This window comes from Oxyura jamaicensis, chromosome 4, assembly GCF_011077185.1.
Source record: "Oxyura jamaicensis isolate SHBP4307 breed ruddy duck chromosome 4, BPBGC_Ojam_1.0, whole genome shotgun sequence".
Lineage (NCBI taxonomy): Eukaryota > Metazoa > Chordata > Aves > Anseriformes > Anatidae > Oxyura > Oxyura jamaicensis.
Window position 1 is genome coordinate 71,046,154 of NC_048896.1, and position 10,962 is coordinate 71,057,115.

At 34.2% G+C, this 10,962-nt stretch overlaps 2 long non-coding RNA genes across 2 annotated transcripts; both read left to right on the forward strand.

Annotated features, from left to right (window-relative positions):
• Positions 1–295: 295 nt before the first annotated feature.
• LOC118166924 lies at positions 296–3,759 on the forward strand. Its single transcript, XR_004750810.1, has 3 exons — positions 296–361; positions 2,291–2,358; positions 3,530–3,759. It is a non-coding gene; the product is annotated as an uncharacterized LOC118166924 (long non-coding RNA).
• Positions 3,760–4,506: 747 nt separating this feature from the next.
• LOC118167160 lies at positions 4,507–10,625 on the forward strand. The gene is made up of 3 exons (XR_004750978.1): positions 4,507–4,523; positions 4,623–4,670; positions 10,204–10,625. It is a non-coding gene; the product is annotated as an uncharacterized LOC118167160 (long non-coding RNA).
• The last annotated feature ends 337 nt before the right edge of the window (positions 10,626–10,962 follow it).

Genomic DNA, 10,962 nt, shown 5'->3' on the forward strand with positions numbered 1-10,962 from the left:
GTGTACTGAGAATTGTGTTGCACTTGATTTAGAAATACATCAGGGCACTCTAGTCTGCATTTCTGTGACAATCTAACCTGTTTGCTTAATTTTAACCAGATTAAACTCAGTAGACCTCTGCATTTCATAACTGAAGAAAGAAAATGAAGAAACTTCAAATACGGTTAAGTCACAGTGCAGCCCTCAAATTCATGGATGCCCTGTCATATGTTCTGAATTTTATTTAGCAATCTGGTCACTGAAAATGTGAAAGACGTGTATATAGTCGATGACAATAAGATTATATTCATTTTATAGGACAGAACAGAGAAAAGCAAGTGTCGATCCTTTCCAGAACAGCCAGTATGACTAGAAATCAAAGGTCAGACATAAGCTCAGTGCTTCCTCAGTCTATCCCTCTGCACCAAGACAGGGTCAACTGTACATGTCATTCCTCACAGATATTTAACTTGTTACTAAAGACTTCTGTTATTGGAAATTAGTAACTGCCTCTTTTTTAATTTATCATCATCCTATGTTTACAAATATGTCCTGGTGGGATGTGCTATGTATCTGTGATGTTGCAACAGTTAGTTACAGTCTTCAAGGAAGTACAGAGTGAACAAAAATTTGGTGAGTGTGTGTTCATGGCAGATATTTCTACAACACAGATTCATGAATGTTTAAACTCATTTTTTTTTTTTTTAATCTATGCTTAATTAAGACAACATTCTGGTAAGGGAATGGGAGGAGATGCTGTCATGTGTCCTTGAGTTAAACCGGAAAAATAGAGATTTTTTTTTTTTTTTTTTTTTTCAAATATGTATCCATTTCTCTGTATCAGCAAGCTGGTCTTACATGGAAAAGGTTTTTTTAATTGAAAATCAGCTTTGTCAGATTTCCAATATACAATGGCAATGCATGTCTTTCTAAAATTTATAGATGACACTTTTCTGACAGAAAATGCATTGAAGGCATTTTTGGAAACTGACAGAATGACCAGATAAAAATTATTCATGTATCACTGTGGCTGTTTTTGTTGCCGAATGATTGGCACGATCTCATTGCCAATATTCTTGATCAATCAGAAACATCCTTAAGTACTTAAAGAGAAAAAAATTACCAAGATTAATAACATTTCAAATTTGATATGCATCATCCACAAGAAGGCATTTTTGGCTGTAAGTATTTCCTGTTTCACAATGTGTGGGAAGCAATTTGAAACATAAAAGCAATAAGAAAGATATAAGAACAGAGGAGAAGCAAAACCACTAAAAAAAAAAAAAAAAAATCACAAAAGAAACTAAGAGCACTGTGGATTTTAAAGTAATGTGGAAAAAAAAAAAAAAAAAAGGATTAGAAGAGTTTTGAAAGGAGAATTGGACTGAAAAATCCAACTTAATAATATAGTCCACCACTTGCTTGTTACATTCTCCCTAATGGTGCAGAAATATTCAGTAATATTTTCTGTTTTATGTTTGAATTGATAATATCAAAGCTTTTCTAGTTGTAATTGAGGAGGCTTTACTAAGAGTAAACATTTTAAAATTACCACCCCATTTTACCGGAATTGTAGATAGAAGAGATCTCTGACCCATTGTTAGCAATTTTAATTAAGTCTCGGCATGGCAGAGAAATTACAAATGAATAAAGTATGCCATTGTAAACATTCAAATAGGGTGTGCTGGATGACCCACATGACTATGGGCAGGTTAGCTAGACATCAGCCCACGGGAAAATAATGAGTTCTCATACAGGATTCAAAAAATAATGAATATACAGGCCTATAATTAATATATGACAAAGAACAGAAATATAATCCAAGCAATCAACGTGCTTTCCTAAAAATGCATCTTGTCAAACAGTTTAGTTTAATTATTTGAGAAAATTGCAGGTTTGATTATTAGAGGTAATGACACTAGGCATTTGACTTAGAAGCACCCAGCTTTCTGATTTTAAAAATAGTGTCATATTTCAGATTTTCGAATGCTGTTGTCAGATGGAATTGTCAGGCAATATGGTCAAGGTTCCACTGAAGCTCAACAGTCTTAAACACTTCCATTTATTATTAAGAGAAAATATGAAATAATACCATTTTTTAATTATAAAATAGATAGACAACACTAGAAGAGTAATACATCATTGTGAGTTCAGAGAAGCCAGAGAAATAAATTAGATCATACATAACAAGAGTCTGTTCAGTGTAGCCAGCAGCAAGCTTACATATCTAAAAAGACACTACATTTTCAGGATAAGAGACTGAGAGGGAAAGGAATGAGACTAAAATAGATTTAAAAACCACATGGGCCAGAGAAGTGAAGATGAGCTGCCAAGATGTGGAATGGACAAAAATTGCATAAGAAATTGTTCACTGTACAAGTATGTATCGGTAAGTAGCCTCTACAATTCCTGAGAACATTTTTTTTTTTTTTTCCTATTTACTGTTACAAAAATAACCTCAATGTGTGGACTTTGAAAGAGGGGAAGAAATGCAAGATACTAAGGGTTACCTTAATCAATAACCAATGGTTACAATTTGATGTGTATTTATTTATTTTATGACTGTAGATGTAACAAAGTAATGACCGATATAATAATAATAAAAAAAAATGGATTCACCGTTTTCTGACTCAACCGGTATGACACCTGTGTGTGGCCCAAGAAATATGGTCCAAGTAATATGAACCAAGAATATAAAGCCCAAGTAATAGAACAGATCAGACTAAATAATCTAAATTTTCCTTCTTAACTTAAATTGCATGAATCAGTATGTAAAATTACCGTCAATGACTGGACCTAGCAAAATGCAACTATTTATAGACAATAAATTAATTTTAGAAATGAACTATAATCCTCCTAGTGGGAAGGAAAATGAAATGAAGATAGTATAATTGAAAGAATGGAAAAAAAATCCATAGCTTAGTGACTAGCTGAGGCAATGTATTAGTAATGGATGTTGTCATTTTATTGCCGTTGCTTTTTGCTTACTTTTTTGTTTTAATCTAGAACTTTTCTAACATGTATTATTATCTGACAAAATTTCAAGATACAATAATGTAAACAATATCGACTTCTACCAAATAATTATTCACAAGCCAAGTGTATTATTCTGAGAAATACAAGGAAGGCTCAGTCCAAAATAAATAGCATAAATGTACTCATCCTGTTATCTTCTAAGATCATTTTCCAGAATCTTCCATCTGTTACTTTGCTAATGTTTATTTTAGCAGACATATTGAGGAAGGTATTCTTGTAAAAGCCTATCAAATTAAAATATTTGCTATTTTTTTTTGGTGAAAATTTTTAACATAATTTAAAAAATTACTTTTAAATGGCTATGGCTATGGCTATGATTAACAAGCCACTAAAATAAATGTTTAGAATTATACATCTAAGCCAGTCCACTATTGAATTTAATATTAAATAATTTAAAGAGGTGTCCCTCTGGGCTAGCCTACAAGATATAAATAAATGGTTATTTAACTTTACGGGCTATCCTGAGTGCATCACTGTTGTGCTTTTGACTACATTTTCATTTTGTTTCACTCAGGAAAGAAGATGTAGTGGTTGCCCCCTGCAGAACTGAGAACTTGTGGGCTAGATCTATCCCCAGACTACTTTACTGATGAGTATGCCTACTACCATATGCAAGAACAAGATTTTATGCTGAGTAAGTGCACTTTATTCTGAGCAGATGAATGATTATTACAGTGACAGCTGGGCACCTTCCTAAAAGCTAATAAATAAATAAATAAATAAATAAATAATCACTCAGACTGTAAAATGGTTTAATTTGTTCATTGTTTTCCTTCTGGTAGATTTTGCTCTGCCCTCTCCCCCTCCCCCCCCCCCCCTTCTTTTAATAGCTCAATATTCCACTTACAGGTGTTGAAAGGAAAAAAACACTGTAAGTAGACAAAAAAAAGAAATAGTAAATGAGTAAATTTAGACTGTTGCAAATAGTAAATAGTATCTGTTGTGATATGTTTCTGGCAAGAATATTTAATTTCTTGGCAAGATGATTCCTTTTTGTGGCAAGACTACAGATTATACTCCTTATCATCTTTGTCTCTATTAATACGGAGCTAAAAAATTATTAGAGGACTGGAGTACCTGTCATATGAGGACAGGCTGAGAGAACTGGGCTTGTTTAGCCTGGAAAAGAGAAGACTGAGTGGAGACCTCATTAATGTATGTAAATATCTGAGGAGAGGGTATAGAGAGGATGGAGCCGGTCTCTTTTCAGTTTTGCCCAGTGACAGGATGAGAAGCAATGGGTACAAACTGAAGCACAGGGAATTCCAGCTGAATATGAGGGGGTACTTCTTTACTGTAAGGGTGACAGAGCATTGTGGAGTGACAGGTTGTGGAGTCTTCTTCTCTGGAGATACTTAAAACCCATCTGGATGACATCCTGCGCAACCTTCTCTAGGTGATCCTGCTTGGCAGGGGCTAGGGATCTTCTCAGCAAGGGACTTCAGAGGTCCCATCCAACCTCGGCATTCCTGTGATTATCTGAAAAAAGAAGGAATATTTCGAAACAGGTACAGATAATTCCATTACTTATGGGCATAAAATAAGAGCCATTATACTCTATCCCGTAGCTTACTTCCTTTGACTCTTAGCCTTAATATCTATTTCAGGATAAATTATGAAGAAGATCTGAGTACTACCAAGGAACTGAAGAATCAGTGAGTATGTTAAATTATTATGCAGATGCAGTGCTGATTTAGACACAAAATAATTGGTGTCATTTGTAGAGCATTAATATGAGATAAAATGAGTGCTTTCATCTTCAGCCACTATCTGATTAAGAATCTTATGTTTTTATTTTAAAAGTTTGAATGTAAGCATAGAAACCAAATCATTGCAGGGAAGTGGAGACAGAATAAAATAAAAAGGGTATAGTAGGGTTCAAGTTCTGAAATATCCTTTGGTATACTAATAAGTAGTATGTAAGAATACCTACTCATGTTTCTGTGGATATCTTTCCTTTTCACACCATTTCAGCTTATCATCTGAGAAAAAAAATAATAATATGAAAATCTAATATTCAATTTACATTTTAGTACAAAACAAAATACTTTAGTACAAAACAAAATACTTTTCTTCCTTTATTACTTTATCCTTTGTTCACAGCATCAAAATTCCCATGTCTTTTGGTATTCAAAAAGTGGCAAGGAGTCTTAGTTTTACTTTTTTCCACACATACACATTGCATTTTATTCCAATTTTTCAGCTTCATTAACAGTTCTTGCAAAATACAGAACTATTTTGTAAACATTAGAAAAAGTGGATTTTACAATTTACTGTTGGAAGATACATTTTATGAGCACAAAGACAGATTGATGTGTAGTAAGTAAATATTCATACAATGCAAGGCAGCCACCCTTTGGTGTCTTGGCTCAGGACAAGTAGTTTACAATGTCCCTAGCAACCAAACCACTACCACCTCTCAACAACAAAAGGAACATCATTTTGGACACTTTCAAATAAAAATAGAAAAGATGCACTATCTTTTTTATGAAGGTGTGCATCACTATATTTTTCAGATAGAATGTGACAAGAAGGTGAGATTTTGCCAATTAAAGTTTTGCCTCTTACATAATAATATCAGCTGAAAGGGTCACACGTAAGACTGCAATGCAACTACGAAGTTAGTTTTATCTATTATTTCCAACATACTCTTCTTTCAAAAAATATCTTTGTATTTCTCTGATAATCAAGGATATTGTATAGATACACACACAAACACACACACACAAAGACATTCAACAGTGCTAATTAACTAGAAGTTGTTTAAAGAATTATTAAAACCTCCCTAAGAAGCTCAAGTAATGTGTATAATTACATCTTCTGGGGTCCTTTAATTAACAGAAACTACACCTCCTATAGATTGTGTTGTGTATCTGAAGTAATGAGTCCTGAATTCAGAAGTCCAAATAACTCGTTGAGGCCATAGCTATACTGTTTTAATAATAAAAGATTATCAATTAAAAGAAATCCATAAAATTAAGTAAAAAAAAAAAAAAAAAAAAAGTTGGCTTTTCCTGAGATTCTGAAAATTCTGCAATATAGACAAACATATATTACAAACTTTTTTTTTTTTAATGCATTTTGTGGTTGATATAGAATGCATTTGACATGCCTGAAAATAGATATTAACAAATCCTTTTACAAGACTGATTACAGGTCAGGACACTCTGCAAGAAGTCGAAAATTGGAAGCAGTCTGCTTTGAAACAGAAGAAATAACAATAATTAATTAGGCAAGATGATTTATTTTTTTCATAGTTATGTTTACACATAAAATCTGTAGACTACAGAGTGACAATACAGGGCTATGCTCCAAGTCAAATCTTGTGAAGGGAATAGTGGTTTTATTTTACATAATAATAATATATTAAAAGCTTACCAGCCAAGCAGTATGATCTACTTACTAATCTGTTGAATACAAATGTCTGAACTATCCAGAGCAGTAACTCTCCTTTCTTTATCAAAGATGTTGCCAGAAAGATTAAGAAAGTTAAATTTACCTTTTGTCATTGTTGTTGTTGCTCCTACTACATGCCTGAAAATAATAATTTCCTTAAATAGAAAAGCAGTTATAGCAGCCCATCCCACATTTCAGGGTGATTTCAGATCCACGGAGAGCAAATATAATTTGGTTCTGACACGAGGTCCCCCTCCCATGGAAACAGGAGCTGAAGGACTGCAATGTAAGCATCACAGCATGGAATAGGTCTGCATGTTGCAAGAACAACCAGATCTGGGAGCTGTCAAACTTTCCTAGGCCTCTTAATATATAAATCATAAATAAAAATCATGGTAGATGTAATAATATACATTTAGTAATAATAAATACTGGACAGTATTTAGTGTCTCTAGGACCATAGAAAGCATTCTGTCAAGTTACAAATACAGTTCTGAGACACCATCTTTTGTCAACACAAATGTTCATAGTTCTTAGAAATGTCTGGAAGCATACAGATGTTTTGCTCATATTAAAACCCAGGAACTCTACATAAACAGACAGCCTAATGGCCAAAGTCATGCCCCAGGGTTGAAGACTTTGAGACCTCCTGTTATATTTCTCAGGCCAAGATAATGGTTGTGTATAAAACACCAGATACTGTGCCATTCATACATTGTGATGGTGTGAGTAGTGGCTGACATGCCTTATAGGACAGCTTTTCAGACAGAATAAATCATCATTGGTCTTCTGTTTTTAGCAGACTTACTTCAGTGAGTGAGTTGACCCAAGAAATCAGTCACTTTCTCCATTTCTGATTCGTCAAGTAACATAGTATAATAAACCTGTTTGAAGATGACTTTGTTTCTCTGCTGGTGCTTTTTCATTTGCTGCCCTACAGAAGAACTGATGTAAGAAATCCTCTTATTGCACTGAACTTTTCAGTGTGGGCCTGTATCAAATCTGACAGCAGCTAGGTGCTCAGATGAGGGTATAAAAGGAAACCAAGTATGCAGGTACATTTTTCCTACTTCTAACATTCTGCAGCTTGGAAGGTGAGGAGTTTCTGAGACAGAAATTGCATCTTTTGTTTTGTAATACATGTTATGGATTTATTTATTTTTATAAATTCCTAGACTATGTATAATTACTTTTCAAACTGTGTAAACTTTTATCACCCACATCCTCTGACAGTAGCCCAGTAGTTATGTACTGTGTGGAAGAGTGTGGGGTTTGGTTTTAGACTTACTACATGGATCTTGATGATGTTGACGTCTCTAGAGTTATATTGTTGAAAATGCTAAGTTTTCCTTTTTAGCTTATAAAACAGAAGCTGTTTTATAACTCTGACCACCTTCCCCGCCTGTTTTTGTACCTCTTACAATTCAGCGGAATCTCTTTTACCTGCGCTCATACCAAGGAGCTATTCATACAATGGAACCACTTAGGTTGGAAAAGACCTCTAAGATTGTCTAGTCTAATCATTAACCAAGTTTACCACTAAGCCATGTCCCTAAGCACTACCTCTACACATCTTTCAAATACCTCCAGGGACGGTAAATCAACTACTTCCCTAGGCAGCCTGTTCCAATATAACAATCTTTTCAATGAAGAAATTTCACCTATTATCCAACCTAAACCTCTCCTAACACAACTTGAGGCCATTTCCTCTTGTCCTATCACTTGCTGCTTGGGAGAAGAGACCTATCCCTACATCACTACAACCTTCTTTGGAGAGTGATAAGGTCTTCCTAAGCCTCCTTTTCTCTGGGCTAAATAACCCCACTTCCCTTAGCTGCTCTTCATAAGACACATTCTCTGGATCCTTCACCAGCCTTGTTGCCCTTCTTTGGACATGTTCCACTCTTTCTTGTACTGAGGGCCCCAAAATTGAACACAATATTTGAGGTATGTCCTCACCAGAGATGAGTACAGGGGGACAATCACTTCCCTAGTGCTACTGGCCACACTATTTCTGATACAACCCAAGGTGATTTTGGCCTTCTTGGCCACCTGAGTACACTTCTGTCTCATATCCATATTGCAGCTTCTGTTTTCTTTCTCTTGCATTTTCTTAAAACATTATATTCTCTTTCAACAGCTTCTAAGGACTGAGGTAACATTTTTATGATCCTGTTCAAAATGACTTAAAGATCTTATTTTGGGGTTGTAATGGTTACTTTAAAGCCCCTCATTAGACATGTATAATTTGGTTTGTTTTTCTCTGAGAGAATTACTTTGTACTTATCAATCTTGAATTTCATCTGTCACTTTATCACCTAGTCACTCACAAGAGATGAATCAATGTTTCATGAATTTAATGACATATAATAAAGAGTTGTAAGCTCAAGCTAAATAGCATAAAGACCATGGGAAAATTACTTTGCAATTCCACTGAAGCAGAATGAAATCTTTTTCCCTACTTAGTGACATTTCACATGAAGAAAAATTAGCTGTGCATTTAAACTTCAGAAAAGTTTTGGGACATGAGATTGTCGTAGAAACATCCCCTTGGTTTATATTTTAATGGAAAAGATTATGTCGGCCAGGATTTTTCTATAACAGTTCCTAGTTTTGGCAGTGGGGAAACAGGGCAGGATTCCCACAGTAGGTCATTGTAGCCTAGCCTCTTGGTGGAACCTGTTTGTTGTGCTTCAGGACACATATATCTACATCTATGGCAGATTTCACAGCAATGAGAAAAACAAGTCCTTTGACAGGTCCTTTGATAATCAGGGAAGTTCGTTACATTTCTCTTTTCTTTCAAAAAATTGTGAACAAAATGATACAGAAATAAAATTTTTAGATCATTTAGATCTAATTTGCACACAGGGTAACTGACTTCTAGAAGTTTATCTGCGAGCATAAAATAAGCTCAAGATGTTTCAGGGAAACAAAGAAACAACAACAACAACAAAAGTTGCTTCTGAGAGTAATTCTTTTCATAGCCACAAAACTACCTTCTTCCTATATAATTTTGGTGTGTAAAAAGAATGCTTTGAATATTGAGTGTTACAGATGACTCACAAATCCATAATGCATATGTTTCTGAGGAGATTTAACACATTTTTTTCATCAGGCCAGTAGGGACTGGGGACTCCCAGAATCTCTCATGAGGCTCTCAGTAATTTATAAAATCAAGGTCTAATGACCTTAAACAAGTCATTTAATTTTTCTCTGTGAAAATCAGTCTATCTGTAAAATTTGTAGTCAGTGCTGCTGTCATTGAATATATGAGAAAAAAAAAAAAAAAGAGAGAAACATGAGAAGAAAACTGTGTTCAATGATCAATCATTTCCATCTTTCTTATTCTCCTTATGAAGATTTTATTTTTGTTAACCCTGTATTCTGTAGGTTAAGGAAAAGACAATGTTCTGACAAAATGTACATGTTATGTAATTCCCCAGGCTTAGCCTGCAACTCCTAATGATTGCTAGGTAATACACATTCAAAGCTACTGAATAAAGTATCTGAATATATTTTTGTCAGGAACTTCAGGACTTGGAAGAAAAGCAAGACATCATTTCATGTAAAAGCAGTAACATCAGCATTTTATGTCATAAAATCCAAGGTTAAAATCATCATGGCAATGAATAATCCTTGCTTATGTATCTTATAAGATTTAAACTCCAAAATTAATCATTCAGCTTATTAACAATGTTGTAAGATAACCACACTTTTATTAATCCATTTTAATAAATATGAATCTGAACTTTATTAAGCAGAATGGTCACAATAATAATGGTTTTAAAGTCTACTTTGCAGACAAAATCCTGCTTGAAGTCACATAAGCAACACAGGCTGGAAAAGAAACAAAGTTCCAGCAGTGAAGAACAGAAGAGAACAGCTGGACTGGGTCAGCAAAAGCATCCTGCTCCACAGCCTACCTCTGTTCCCAGAAGAAGCATATAGTAGCTTTTGGCATGTGAAATCTTGCTTAGAAAATGCACAAAGGCAGAAGGGACCTGGGCCCTGCTATATATAATCAAGCTGCTGGAAGGCAATACTGAAAGGGGTGATAAGAAATCCTGGAGTGCTTTGTAGTGCCTATAATCACATAAAGGTTTTATATTAATGGGCACATTTGAATAATGAGCAGCAGCAATAATAATTAAGGCAATGTATATTAGCAATAGTAACCTCTAACAACAGCCAGATCTTTTCCATTGTGCTTGAAAAATTATGACTGAAAACATTAAGTAACAAATAAAATAGGAATGTCAATAATATAAAAAGTTTTCTGTACTAAAACATCTTAAAAGGACATTTCATATGACTCTGTAAAATAAATTTAAGAAAATATGCTTTTCAAAACACAAATTAATATCCAGGAAGACATATGTTTATTAAAAGTGAAAGCTTTGACAACATAACAACTTCAAAATTCTGAGATAAATGGGGACCTCAGTAAACAGCAGAGGTCTTTAAAAATACAAAATGAATTTGATTTTTTTAATGGTTCTTCCTGGTAATCATTTTAATGTTTTCAAAATGTTATTTGATTTGGAAAAA